We start from the raw sequence: 15,371 nt of genomic DNA on the forward strand, positions 1-15,371 counted from the left end.
AGAACGTTAATAAAAGTCTTATGAGTTTCTTACAATTGTTTATAATAGCATTACAAACACATTTATTGAGTTTAACTAACTTACATATTATGTCATTGTTAAACCTTTACTAAGATTTTTTTGTTGCTTTATTAAGATTAAAACATACTTTATTATGCACTTATTAACAGTTAACTATACTTTTTGCAGCTACCGGATCTAAAGCGAGAACAGTGCTTTATTAAGCTTAATAAATTCTTTAATAAAAAAGGTTAGCTCTGCCACTCTGAGAGTGCGCTGCTCTGGATAACCCAACGCTACATTCAGACAGCGCTCCCAATTTATCAACGCTCCAGTTTGTGTCAGAGTGCGCTCACACACTCAGAATGAGTGTTTCTGAACGCACCACTCACATTATCTTCCTCCATCGTCTAAAACAGAACTTGTTAGCTAGTGCTAGCTAATGTCTGTGGAGAATTGTTTTGCCTCCAGCTAAGCCCCGCCCACCAAAAACATCACACTGTTTACTGACAGTAAAAGAGTTTATATTTAAGATTCTCCTTCAGGTTGCTTTTTTTTTAAATATCGTAGGAAATCAGATGGACACAGTACGATAACCTTCAATTTTCATATCACAGTTTACTTTAAAACAAGTTTAATACTGTGACCCAAACTTTTACTGAAGTAAAGGATCTGAGTACTTCTTATTCTTCCTCCTCCTCCTCCTCCTCCTCCTGCTCCTGCTCCTCTGCTGCTGTCACAACAAATATTTTGTCTCTTCTGAGTTTTAGATTTTCCAGTAACACCAGTTCTGACTCTGGAAACTCACATTGACTGTGTTTATTTAACAAAACGTCGATTTCACTCCTGCTGACGTTCTTCTTCTTACAGTCTTTTTTTGGTGGTCATGTGACAGAATCTTTGCACACGACACAACACCTGCCCTAATGTAGTGTTTAGGGTGTGTTACCTGTGCTAACAGGTGACTTATGATGGAGTGGGATTCATCACTGAGCACAGATGAATCAGAACGATGTTGTGCATCTGGAGTTGACTTTTTTTTAAAAATTAAAATAAAGTTGGAGAGTAATTTAAGACAACGCTGTGTTACACACACACACACACACACACACACACACCCCAAACTCCTCGGTACACCTGGAAAACACAAGTGAGTGCCTGCAGCTAGATCAAAGGAGCTCAGACTTCATGTGACCAGAACATCAGGTATAAACCACGATGACATCACACTGTGACAGGAAGGAAACAGGAGAAAACAGTTGTAATAGTGTGTAGATGCAGTTAGAGATACGCAGCCTCAGTGCACAGAACCTGGATCAATCAGAACAACTTCAATATGAAAAACACTCAGATACAAAAACCTTTGTTTTTAATGTTTCAACAGGATGATGCACCGCCTGCTGAGAGCCACCAGAGGGCGCTGTTGGTCTGCACACACAGAGCTGCAGTCCTCTGTCAAACAGGAAGTACAAACCTGAGGAGGAGGAGGAGGAGGAGGAGGAGGAGGAGGAGGAGGACATGCTGAGACTGGCAGGTCAGGGAGGGGCGGGGCCACAGACAGAGGGAGAGGAACCTGTTTCAGTGATTTGGACTCGCCCCTTCAGGAGTACAAGAGAAAAAACACACAAAGAGCAGGATGGTTGGATCTGACTTCTGCTGCCGGTAAAACACTGCTAATATATACATCTATGCACATATCTGTACATCTGTCTGTGTGTTAATGGACACATCTGTCTGTGTGTCTGTCCATGGAGCTCATTGTGTTGGACATTTTCAAACTTTGTTTTGTCTCATTCCTGTTGCCTGTGTGTCTGTGTGTTTGTTTTTGTGTGTCTTGTGTATGTTAGTGTGTGTTTGCACTGTGTTTGAGTTTTGTCTGTTTGGTTTGGACTTTAAGTTTAAAAACTTGTTTTAAATGCAAAAGCTGGGAGGGGATAGTTTTCATTGTGTTGGTAAACCTACTTTATGGGGACATCAGTCTGTTCCCACACCCACAGTACGGGGACACTGTTGGATTTCAGGACTTTTCGCTCAGATCAGAGTGTTGTGTGTTAAAAGGAAAGTTTTAGTGCTCGCTCAGGGAGGGATTTTTGGTTAAAGGTACAGAGCTTGACCTGCTCATTAGGTAATGTGCTCTGAGATAATGTTTGCATGGTTTGGCACTATAGAAAAAATGACTTGTGTGTGTGTGTGTGTGTGTGTGTGTGTGTGTGTGTGTGTGTTGGTAGTTATGTGTCAGTGGGTGCAGCTCAGGCTCTGTGTCCTGACTGGTCGACAGACTCGCTGTGAGCAGGTTCAGTGAGAATCTAAAAATGACTCGATTAAGTAGTGATCAGGTGAAACAGCTGCAGGAAGAACAATCAGCTTTAACATTTTAAAACTTTGAAAAATATTTATTTTTTTTACTGACAGCTGCAGTTTGATTAATGTTTTTGTGGGATTTTAACTGTGTTCCAGTTTTAAGGTAAACTGTGATATAGTGTGATATTGACAGTTATCACGCTGTGGACATTCACTTATCTACAGTAATGAATAAACAAATATCCTCCTGAGACCCAGACCTTTGTTTGGTGTGCATCTTTAGTTTCTTCCAGCTGTTTGGGATCAGTCGGACCTGATAAGTATAAATAACTACACATTGTCAATCAGAGTAAAGTCCCAGTGTCCTCAGTTGAGTACTGACTAATTGACCTATGGCTAAGCCACGCCCCCTCCACTCACTTGGACAAACTATCATCATTCAGTGCCCGGCGCTATGGCAGGTGTCACAGTACACGACATTTCACAGGAGGCAACTGATGATTTTTGGAGACATAACGATCAGATGTCATTGAGAAGTAACCAAAAGGGCCTAAACTACGCATTGGAGGGATATATTCATCATTTTATTGTTGAGAAGGTCGATGAAAAGCTTAAATTACAAGCCAAAATTTACAGGTCACAGTGTACGCTTGTGAACCGCATCTGGTTGCCGTCACCATCAAAGACAACAAGTTAAAGTGCCACTGAAGTTAAGGTTTTTGGCTCAGAATATGAGAAAAGGATAACAGCCTTTTTACCATCTTTACCAAGAGTGTCTCTCCGTTAGTTTGGTGCTACAGTATTTACACTGAATCATTCAGCATAACGTTTGCCAACCTTTGTTATCTCTGCCATTACAGATAAGTTAATGAAGCTAAGCTCCAGAAGTTAACGTTAGCTTAACTAGAGCCCTTTGGACAACAGCTAACAATGATGTACGATCACCAAAGTACAAAACTAGAACAAAATAGGCTAATGAACTCCCAGCAAACAAGGTGACATGATGAACAACGCAGCTAGGAGCTAACGTTAGGCTAACTTTAGCTAACGTTAGCTAGAGATGTTAAAGATAACTTTATATTTCTTTCCAGCAAAGTGACAATATGTTGCCTCAAACACAATGTTGACTTACCTTAGAACAGATGTAGACATCATTGTTAATCTTATTCACGTTGAGTTGATGTTGTGGTCTAACGTTACCACACAACTTTATCCAAAGGAGACACTTTTCTCGGTTGAGATGTGGTTTAAAGTGTAAAAAATACACCTGGTCGCCCAGCCTCTCAGGATACCTTGTGTCAGAGTTGCATGTACCCCATGCACACTGTTTGACCATTTTTAAACTTCAAATCTCAGAAAAAGCTCATAAACCCAACAAACTGACTTTCTGTAATGCATTTCAATGGACGTCCAGGCAGAGAATGTCCCAGTGTATGGGAATGACTATACGCACTGTGATTGGCTGATTGCGTTTGAGGGCGGGGCTTAGGCATAGGTTAATAACAGCATCTTATCGTGTTACTCTTGCTAAAATTGGTCTCGTGTCGTCATGTCAAACTATAAACATTTTAATCATAAATAAACATTTCAGCCTCAACATCTGATCAGGTTTTGGACCTTTGTGTCAGGATCAGCTGCAGACTGACTCTGCAGAGATGGCTGCCATCTTGTTTTTAAATGGATTAGTGTGTAGTTGTCATACTGCCACTAGATGGCACATAAAAATGTCCACGAACGAGGACAACAGGTCTGAGTTAAGTAGAATGAAGTATAAGGTGCAGTAAACCCAAAATGTGATGTCATCATATGAGGACGCAGGGTCTCAGGAGGACATTACAGGACGTTGAAACTCTCTTTTATTTGAGTCATTTTCTAAGAGGAGACTTTTTCCACAAACTTCCGTAACAAAATGTTTCAGATTTCAGTTTATAAAACATTTGTCAACCCGACAGTAACCCTTCTGTTTTCATTAAGGACCATTCTGACTGATGATGGAACTCTGTGATACCACAGTATCACAGAGTTTGTGTGTGTTGGCTAAACGTAACCATGTGTGTGTGTTGGCTAAACGTAACCACGTGTGTGTGTCGGCTAAACGTAGCCACGTGTGTGTGTCGGCTAAACGTAACCACGTGTGTGTGTCGGCTAAACGTAACCACGTGTGTGTGTCGGCTAAATGTAGCCACGTGTGTGTGTCGGCTAAACGTAACCACGTGTGTGTGTTGGCTAAACGTAACCACGTGTGTGTGTGTGTGTCGGCTAAATGTAACCACGTGTGTGTGTTGGCTAAACGTAACCATGTGTGTGTGTTGGCTAAACGTAACCACGTGTGTGTGTTGGCTAAACGTAACCACGTGTGTGTGTGTGTGTGTGTTGGCTAAACGTGACCACGTGTGTGCGTCGGCTAAACGTAACCACGTGTGTGTGTTGGCTAAACATAACCACGTGTGTGTGTTGGCTAAACATAACCACGTGTGTGTGTGTGTGTGTTGGCTAAACGTAACCACGTGTGTGTGTTGGCTAAACATAACCACATGTGTGTGTTGGCTAAAGGTAACCACGTGTGTGTGTTGGCTAAAGGTAACCACGTGTGTGTGTTGGCTAAACGTAACCATGTGTGTGTCAGCTAAACATAACCATGTGTGTGTGTTGGCTAAACGTAACCATGTGTGTGTGTCGGCTAACCGTAACCACGTGTGTGTGTTGGCTAAAGGTAACCACGTGTGTGTGTTGGCTAAACGTGACCACGTGTGTGTGTTGGCCAAAGGTAACCACGTGTGTGTGTTGGCTAAATGTAACCATGTGTGTGTGTTGGCTAAATGTAACCACGTGTGTGTGTTGGCTAAACGTAACCACGTGTGTGTGTGTCGGCTAAACGTAACCATGTGTGTGTGTCGGCTAAATGTAACTACGTGTGTGTGTTGGCTAAACGTAACCACGTGTATGTGTGTGTTGGCTAAACGTAACCACGTGTGTGTGTTGGCTAAACGTAACCATGTGTGTGTGTCAGCTTAACGTAACCACGTGTGTGTGTTGGCTAAACGTAACCACGTGTGTGTGTCGGCTAAACGTAGCCACGTGTGTGTGTTGGCTAAAGGTAACCACGTGTGTGTGTTGGCTAAATGTAACCACGTGTGTGTGTGTGTTGGCTAAACGTGACCACGTGTGTGCGTCGGCTAAACGTAACCACATGTGTGTGTTGGCTAAACGTAACCACATGTGTGTGTTGGCTAAACGTAACCACGTGTGTGTGTGTGTTGGCTAAACGTGACCACGTGTGTGTGTCGGCTAAACGTAACCACGTGTGTGTGTTGGCTAAACATAACCGTGTGTGTGTTGGCTAAACGTAACCGTGTGTGTGTGTGTCAGCTAAACGTAACCACGTGTGTGTGTTGGCTAAAGGTAACCATGTGTGTGTGTTGGCTAAACGTAACCACGTGTGTGTGTTGGCCAAAGGTAACCACGTGTGTGTGTTGGCTAAACGTAACCTTGTGTGTGTGTCGGCTAATGTAACCACGTGTGTGTGTTGGCTAAACATAACCACGTGTGTGTGTGTGTTGGCTAAACGTAACCACATGTGTGTGTTGGCTAACCGTAACCATGTGTGTGTGTTGGCTAAATGTAACCACGTGTGTGTGTTGGCTAAACGTAACCACGTGTGTGAGTTGGCTAAACGTAACCACGTGTGTGTGTTGGCTAAACGTAACCACGTGTGTGTGTTGGCTAAACGTAACCACGTGTGTGTGTCGGCTAAACGTAGCCACGTGTGTGTGTCGGCTAAACGTAACCACGTGTGTATGTTGGCTAAACGTAACCACGTGTGTGTGTGTGTGTTGGCTAAATGTATCCACGTGTGTGTGTCGGCTAAACATAACCACGTGTGTGTGTGTGTGTTGGCTAAACGTAACCACGTGTGTGTGTTGGCTAAACGTAACCACATGTGTGTGTTGGCTAAACGTAACCACGTGTGTGTGTTGGCTAAACGTAACCATGTGTGTGTGTCGGCTAAACATAACCATGTGTGTGTGTTGGCTAAACGTAACCGTGTGTGTGTGTGTCGGCTAAACGTAACCACGTGTGTGTGTTGGCTAAAGGTAACCACGTGTGTGTGTTGGCTAAACGTAACCACGTGTGTGTGTTGGCTAATGTAACCACGTATGTGTGTTGGCTAAACGTAACCACGTGTGTGTGTGTGTTGGCTAAACGTAACCACATGTGTGTGTTGGCTAACCGTAACCATGTGTGTGTGTTGGCTAAATGTAACCACGTGTGTGTGTTGGCTAAACGTAACCACGTGTGTGTGTGTCGGCTAAACGTAACCATGTGTGTGTGTCGGCTAAACGTAACCACGTGTGTGTGTCGGCTAACCCTAACCACGTGTGTGTGTGTGTTAGCTAAACGTAACCACGTGTGTGTGTTGGCTAAAGGTAACCACATGTGTGTGTTGGCTAAACGTAACCACGTGTGTGTGTTGGCTAAACGTAACCGTGTGTGTGTTGGCTAAATGTAACCACGTGTGTGTGTTGGCTAAACGTAACCACGTGTGTGTGTGTCGGCTAAACGTGACCATGTGTGTGTGTTGGCTAACCGTAACCTCGTGTGTGTGTTGGCTAAACGTAACCACGTGTGTGTGTTGGCTAAATGTAACCACGTGTGTGTGTCGGCTAAACGTAACCACGTGTGTGTGTGACGGCTAACCGTAACCACATGTGTGTGTGTTGGCTAAACGTAACCACGTGTGTGTGTCGGCTAAACGTAACCACGTGTGTGTGTGTCGGCTAACCGTAACCACGTGTGTGTGTTGGCTAAACGTAACCACGTGTGTGTGTTGGCTAAATGTAACCACGTGTGTGTGACGGCTAACCGTAACCACATGTGTGTGTGTTGGCTAAACGTAACCACGTGTGTGTGTTGGCTAAAGGTAACCACGTGTGTGTGTTGGCTAAACGTAACCACGTGTGTGTGTTGGCTAACCGTAACCACGTGTGTGTTTTGGCTAAATGTAACCACGTGTGTGTGTTGGCTAAAGGTAACCACGTGTGTGTGTTGGCTAAACGTAACCACGTGTGTGTGTTGGCTTAACATAACCACGTGTGTGTGTTGGCTAAATGTAACCACATGTGTGTGTGTTGGCTAAATGTAACCACGTGTGTGTGTTGGCTAAATGTAACCACGTGTGTGTGTTGGCTAAATGTAACCACGTGTGTGTGTGTTGGCTAACCGTAACCACGTGTGTGTGTTGGCTAAATGTAACCACGTGTGTGTGTTGGCTAAATGTAACCACGTGTGTGTGTTGGCTAACCGTAACCACGTGTGTGTGTTGGCTAAATGTAACCACGTGTGTGTGTTGGCTAACCGTAACCACGTGTGTGTGTTGGCTAAATGTAACCATGTGTGTGTGTTGGCTCAATGTAACCACGTGTGTGTGTTGGCAGAATGACCTATTCAGAATATTATCTTATTGGGTTATTGATTGATTATATTGATGTGTTCATCACATTAATGTTGCAGTCAGTGAAGGTGTTGCTGTTTTATATATATTAATATATGTATATTGTGTAGTTTGAGAATTTTCCCCGGGGATTAATAACGTCTGATCAATAAAATATTATGAGTTTATTCATTTAATATTTTCTGTATTAATAATCAATAATCTGTAACTCAGGTTATCAGGTAAATGTAGTGCAGTAAAGTTCCAACATGTCCCTCTGAGAGTGTGAAGCATGAAGAAGTAGAAAATGGAAATACTCAAGTAAAACACAAACACCTCATAATTGTATTAAATTACTTGAGTAAATGTACTTAGTTACTTTCCAGTGCTGGGATCAGGACTCATCACCAGTCAGAACAGTTCCCAACATAAACTTGTAAAAGTTGAAAGTAAAGTTTCACATAAATATGGACCTTGTTCACAGCAGACATTTTGACTCCTCTTAGCATGAAAAGCACAGCATTAAGGATGGCTGAGTTCCATTTCATGTCCCAGTACGCTAGTAACAGTTAGCTTAGTGGGAAAACACCTTACTGGAACGCAGCTGTCATTAGTGTCATTGAATGCACCTGTGCTGCTGCTTCTCCCACATGTCAAAATGTCTGCCGTGATAAAGCTCCATTCAGATGTTGGTTTTTCTGTTTCAACAAAAAAGTAGCAGAACAAAGAAACAAACAAACAAACAGCTCAAGTTTCTTTGTTTGTTTCTTTGTTTGACTGAGAGACAAATATTTATTTATTTAATTATTTATTTCACGTTAGACAGAGACAAAGTGACAGGAAAATAAATAATAACATTGAATTACATCTGACTGGTTCCTGTTATATTTCCTGTGTATGTTTATTTATATTGTTTATCTCTCTGATATCAGAAACATGTGAGTCACATATTATTTACACATAAAGCACATATTTCAACAGATGTCAGAAACATCAGCCTCGCGGTCGTGTTTATATCAAGTCCATTAAAATTTTTCATTAGAAGGCAACACATATTAGTAAATATGTTGTTCTCCTGACATGTATCAATATTATTATTGTTATTGTTATTATTATTTAAAAAGATTTGAGTTCAGCTGATAAAGAACTTGATTTAACAAAAATGTTTATCACCTTAGTTTTTAATTTAAAATCAAAACTTTCCTTAAAAAAACCCACATTTTTTCTTTCAACTTTCTGTAGCATAAAATATATTTTACAGAACATAATTTTATTTTCACAAATTGTTTTAAAACAAACAGAAAAAGATGTGACACATTTCTGACTATATGAGATGATAATGAATGGTAAATATTTCACAGATAGTTATGTGAACATGACGTGTGCACAAGTCTGCTGCACACAGGCAGAGAGATTCATTAGAGTGCAGAAATATATAAATACAATACACGCAGTCATCCTCAGGTGTGTGATGATGAAGGTACAGTGTGTTTGAATGAACCACAGTTGGATCAGAGCTCAGTGATCGACGGCTGAACATCAGCACGCTCTTCATTCACTTCAGTAACATAATGAAGTGTCGCATCTACAACTGTCCCTGAACACACCATGAACCACAGCAGGAAGGTCAGGGGGTCATTGGGCTGCATTCACATCTGTCCTGTTTGGTTCTGTTCAGTCGAACTGAGTGTGGTCAGTGTGTGCAAGTGTGAACACACCAAAAAAAACCGCACCGAGACCTTCTTGAAGAGGTGGTCCGTCCTGAGGACAGGGACATGAAACCCCCGGGACAGATAAGACAAGTGTCCTGACTCTGAGTCAGACCTGGCTGACCCAGACTGTGATCTGCTCCTCCGTTACAAGGAGCAGAGGGAGGGCAGGGCGTCAGTGGGCGGGGTCTGTCGGCTCTCCTGGATGTGCCGACGTAGAGTCTGTTGTTTTTTCCCGGGGGTTTGGTGTCCTCGTCCTCCGACATTAACCCTCGACAGTGTGTCAACATACAGCAACTTTTTAATCAACATTTTAAAGTGGACATTTTTCAGCTAGTGTAGCTAATGTGTTAGCTACACTAGCTGACACGTTAGCTAGTGTAGCTAACGCTGGCAGCCAGACACAAACAGCTGCGACTCTTTGTCTGATAATTGAAACAAGTCCACGCCGTCCTGCGGTCGGTGAAGTTACTATATTTCAGTAGTTGAAATGTTGACTCCTCCCACTGCTGTGAGGTGATTGGCTGAAATAAAAACTGATCTGGCGTTCTGCGGCTCTGCAGGTGGATGATATCGTATTTATCACCTGTATGATCACTTCCTCCTGCGCAGTGATACGATGGGTGGGTGTAGTTTGGTAGAATAAAATAGTTCCTACATGAAACTGCTCACAGTGCATCTGTGGATCATTTTTAGGAACCGGGTCATGATTTCTGGACAGAGACGCTGATGTTTTCCATGATATCAATGACAAAGATTATAATGATTCTGTGACATCATCAAACCGCCATATTTTCTGAGACGACTGTGTCATCCCATGTGGACCGGTGCAGGTCGGCTGGTGACATCTGGAGACACAGATCTGATGTGATCTGAGCCTCGCAGCAGTTTCCAGAGGTCATTGAGGTTTTGGGGTCCGTGTGAAGAGCTGAGAGCCAATCAGAGAGCAGGATGTGTGTGTGTTGGTTCAGTGTGGTCGACACACATTCCTCCTCAGCCTCCAGGAGGCGGAGTCAGCCGACGGCTTCATGATTTACACTCAGTTATTTCTGTTCCTGTGTGTGTGTGTGTGTGTGTGTGAGACCACACCCCTCGTTCTCACTGAGGGTAAAGGTTGACTCCACTTCACACATGCTCAGACACATTCTGATTGGCTGCTGGCTCTCTGATGTCATGTGATGGCTATGGATCAGCAACAGGAACAGTCTGATTGGTCGACAGGGCGTGTCGAGCTCGGTTTGATGATTGACAGGTTGTTTTCTGTGTGTGTGTGTGTGTGTGTGTGTGTTACATTCCTGGGGGGGGGGAGGGGGTGTGTGTCTCAGAGACGAGCAGAGGGAGGATGTCGGCTGCATTCCACTGTATCGCTCTCTGTCTCACACACACACACACACACACACACACACACACACCTGAAACACACCTGCCTCAGGTGTGTGTGACTCACAGCAGGTCTGTTTACCTGTGTGGAGGCTCTTAAAGGGCCAGCAGCCTGCAGTGCATTCACTTCAGTTCAGTAAAACGTTATTGATCCCTGCAGCAGCAGGTGAACCAATAAACTTTCTCACACAGAGGTGGCGCTGCGGAGTTGCTGCGGAGGTTCCTCTGAACCTCTGAACGACGGTGACATCATGTGGCTGTACATAAAGATGGAGGATGTGTCTCTTCCTCCTGCTGTGCAGAAACGAAGCCAGAATATCCAGATGCAGCCGCCTCTGTCTTGTGTTGGTGACGTCATTTGGAGTCTGCGCATTAACAATCTCTGTGGTGTGAACATTAGCACACTGATTGGCTCACACAGCTGTCAGTCATGGTGCCACACCCCCTCTTCTGACATCAGATGAGTTACAGTTGAAACCAAAGTAACAAAAGGGTTTTTTGACTTTGAGTTTTTAGTTTGTCCGGTCCCCTAACGTGGAGGGGGTGGGGCGTGGACAGATATCGTTTCTCTGGCATTTATTTCTCCTGCAGAGCCGTCTGATTTCTGCTTCTCTGCTACTCCAGTGATGCATTTCTACATTTCCTGCTTCAGGTCCAAACACATCAGTGTGACATCACGTCAGTGTGACATCACATCAGTGTGACATCATGTCATGTTCACATTATGATCCAGAGCCGTTCACATTTAACACTGAATTCAGGTCAGAACAAAAAATCAGATGAAAAGAGAAGTCAGAGAGAATGATCTGCAGTCACACTATTGTTCCTGTACAAAGACAGGAAACACACACACACACACACACACACACACACCAGCATGTGATGTCATCGAGGGGTGGAGTCTACACAGTCATGTGGGCGGGGCTTCCAGCAGACAGGAAGAGCAGACACTTCCCTCTGTAAACAGAACAGGCCTGAGATCAGCCTCCTGCCATTGTTCTGCTCCTCACTGATAATAATGGGCTCATTAATAAAGTCTCAGTTTCAACATTTTTGATTTAATTTATCTGATCGATCAGCGTCAGTGTGTTGATCAATGACAGGAGCTCGTCTGTTCATCATCTTCATATAATAAAGTGTATGATACTATATGATTGAATAAATTAACACATGTATGAAGGGATATAATTAATAATAAGTGAGTGATGCCAGTTAACACATTCACTGCACTTGAAAGTTAAAAGTTAAAGATGAAATTCTGGAGTTGATAAAAGCCTCCTTTTTTTTTTTTTTTTTTAAATGACACAGAATAAAATGATTCTGATGAAATATCATTATTTTAAGATCAGGTTGTTTTTTTTCTTTTTTGACGTGTTCATCGCACATAATGTGTCCAGATGTTTTTATGTTGATAAATGGTGTCATTCTGGCAATTTTAAAAGAAAACATGCAATCTAAACCTAGTCTGAAGTTTTCTTTATAAATTCTGGAATAGAAAAACAATCACCAACATTTCTCAAAGAAAATATGCCAAAATCTGCCAAAAAATTTGAGGAAAAACAATTGTCTTTTAAAGAAACACAAGACAACATTTTTCAAAGAAAATAAAAATGCCATTAAAAAAAAAAAAAAGATTATTTTTAAGAAAATATACCAAAGTTGACAAAATTGTTTTGAAGAAAATAGAATTGCCAGAAATTTTTAAAGAAAAATGTCCTTCCATATCCATTGTGGAAGGCATGTTTACTTGAAAAATGCAAACATTTTTGAAGATTCAAAAACCACCAATTTTTTTTTAAAGAAACACAAAATTGCAATACATTTTTAAATTACAAGAAAGAAAAAGAAAAAAAATTGTCAAAAAGTCAAAGTCAAAAAGATGCCTTCCAGTATGTTGTAGGATCAGGACGCCTTTGATCCAAAACATCAGCATTATTTTGATCCCAGCTGCAAAATGTCATTAACACTTTAAACTGGTCAAAACATTTATGTATAACATGTTCAGCAGTTCCTGTGATGAAGCAGATAAAGTGGACATGAGCTCGCCTGCTGAGCCTCTCACCACAGTACAGTAAATTATAAAATAAAGATTTTGTCCTGAAAACAGAATCCATCAAACAGCTGTTGAAATCAAACAAATATGATTTTAAGGTCTGATCTCAAAGATGGCGGCGTTTGCGGTGACGAGCTGTAACTGCAGTCTGTGACGTGTTGTCTCATTCACAGCTCTGGTATCTGTTTATGTTTGGATCTGGATCAGATTCCGTCCCCGCACACGTGTTAAAACTATCTGACTGAGATTAAATTGTCCCTGCTAAGCCCCGTCCCTCTACCTGGTGAGTGGGCGGAGTCACAGGTTTGTAAGGAAAAGCTGTCAGTGTGAGGAACCTTTTTCTTTCCTGGGATGATTCATATTTGAAACATTAACATTTGAAGAGAACAGAGGTGAGTATGACCTCACTGATGGACCGTTGGACGCTTAATGGGACACCAACTGTGTACTGGTGTGTACTGGTGTGTACTGGGACTCTGGACTCTTGAGGATCCTGTGTGAAAAGAATCAGACTGTTGAGACAAACAAAGTGAAGATGCAGGGTGAGGACATGAGAGTGAAGACATGAGAGTGAAGACATGAGTGTTAGCGTTAGCTGCATAGTGTTGGTAGCTGGCTGCAGCGTGACTTGTTGTGACATGAAGCAACGTGTAAGTCATTCCTGAGCGTGTCTGTCAGGAGCTGAACTCTGAGACTGAACTCGTAAAGGCTTCACATTCATCACTGAATCATGGCTCCACTGAAACCAACCTCAGCTAACACATTCGCTCAGGTACATGTTCAAAGTACTTTGACTTATCTTCTCCTCCATGTCAGAGGGAAACTCTGTTTACCCTGCAGCTTCAGTTCCTCCACACATTCAGATTATTGATACAGAATATAATCAATAATCAGTGATGACATATGATCACAGATGAATCCACCCAGCAGGATGTAAAATCATTAAAATGATCAATACATTCATAAATCAATAACATTGGATGTTATATTCTGCAGAGTGAGTACTGTACTCTCAGTACTTTAGGTATATTCTGATGCCAATACCTTTTTCATGACAGAAGTGATGTTAGCAGTAATGTCAGCAGCAATGTCAGCAGTAATGTTAGCAGTCATCAATCAATTTTATTTATAAAGCCCAATATCACAAATCACAATTTGCCTCACAGGGCTTTACAGCATACGACATCCCTCTGTCCTTATGACCCTCACAGCTGATCAGGAAAAACTCCCCAAAAAACCCTTTAACGGGGAAAAAACGGTAGAAACCTCAGGAAGAGCAACTGAGGAGGGATCCCTCTTCCAGGACGGACAGACGTGCAATAGATGTCGTACAGAACAGATCAGCATAATAAATTAACAGTAATCCGTATGACACAATGAGACAGAGAGAGAGAGAGAGAGAGAGAGAGAGAGACAGAGAGAGAGAGAGAGAGACAGAGAGAGAGAGAGAGAGAGAGAGAGAGAGAGACAGAGAGAGAGAGAGAGAGAGAGAGAGAGATGCAGGTATTGACAGTAGCTTACAACAACATTATTGAAAGTAATAATATTATAGTTATAGTTCTGGCTACTGTGGTACAATATGTTGAAAGTATGTATTAATATCTGACAGTATACATGTGTGACAATAGTCATATGTGTATAATAACAGTAGAAGTATGACTAATGACTAATGATGGCAGCAGCAGCAGGAGGCATCTGGCAGGACCACGGCAGCAGCACAACCACACACGTCACGCTGTCCAGGCACCGCTGTGATATGAGTTAATCTGAGAGACAGTGGAGCACAAAGGCTCCGGAGAAGAAGCCGAGTTAGTGACATCCAGAATGGCCGAGTTAGCAAGATGCAGTAATAGAATACGAGAGAGAGAGAGAGAGAAGGAGAGAAGGTGCCCGGTGTATTATAGGGGGGTCCTCCGGCAGACTAGGCCTAAGTCAGCCTAACTAGGGGCTGGTACAGGGCAAGCCTGAGCCAGCCCTAACTATAAGCTTTATCAAAGAGGAAAGTCTTAAGTCTAGTCTTAAATGTGGAGACGGTGTCTGCCTCCCGGACCGTAACAGGAAGATGATTCCACAGGAGAGGAGCCTGATAGCTGAAGGCTCTGGCTCCTGATCTACTTTTGGAGACTTTAGGGACCACGAGTAACCCTGCGTTCTCAGAGCGCAGTGTTCTGGTGGGATAATATGGCACTATGAGCTCTCTAAGATATGACGGAGCTTGACCATTTAGAGCTTTATAAGTTAACAGTAGGATTTTAAATTCAATTCTGGATTTTACAGGGAGCCAGTGCAGAGAAGCTAAAACAGGAGAAATATGATCTTGTTTCTTAGTTCCTGTTAGTACACGTGCTGCTGCATTCTGAATTAGCTGGAGAGTTTTTAAGGACTTACTAGAGCTACCTGATAATAGAGAGTTACAGTAATCCAGCCTTGAGGTAACAAAAGCGTGGACCAATTTTTCTGCATCTTTTCGGGTCAGGATAGGCCTAATTTTCACAAT

At 42.5% G+C, this 15,371-nt stretch overlaps 1 protein-coding gene across 2 annotated transcripts in view; it reads left to right on the plus strand.

The window, feature by feature from the left end:
- Window positions 1–1,538: 1,538 nt before the first annotated feature.
- Window positions 1,539–15,371, plus strand: part of LOC117268240 (rho GTPase-activating protein 27) — a 53,009-nt gene continuing 39,176 nt past the window's right edge. For both annotated transcript variants that reach the window (XM_033644510.2, XM_033644512.2), the window contains exon 1: window positions 1,539–1,662. The gene's annotated coding sequence lies outside the window, so the exon portion shown is untranslated. The remainder of the gene's footprint in view (window positions 1,663–15,371) is intronic.

This window comes from Epinephelus lanceolatus, chromosome 18 (assembly GCF_041903045.1).
Source record: "Epinephelus lanceolatus isolate andai-2023 chromosome 18, ASM4190304v1, whole genome shotgun sequence".
NCBI classification, from domain to species: domain Eukaryota; kingdom Metazoa; phylum Chordata; class Actinopteri; order Perciformes; family Serranidae; genus Epinephelus; species Epinephelus lanceolatus.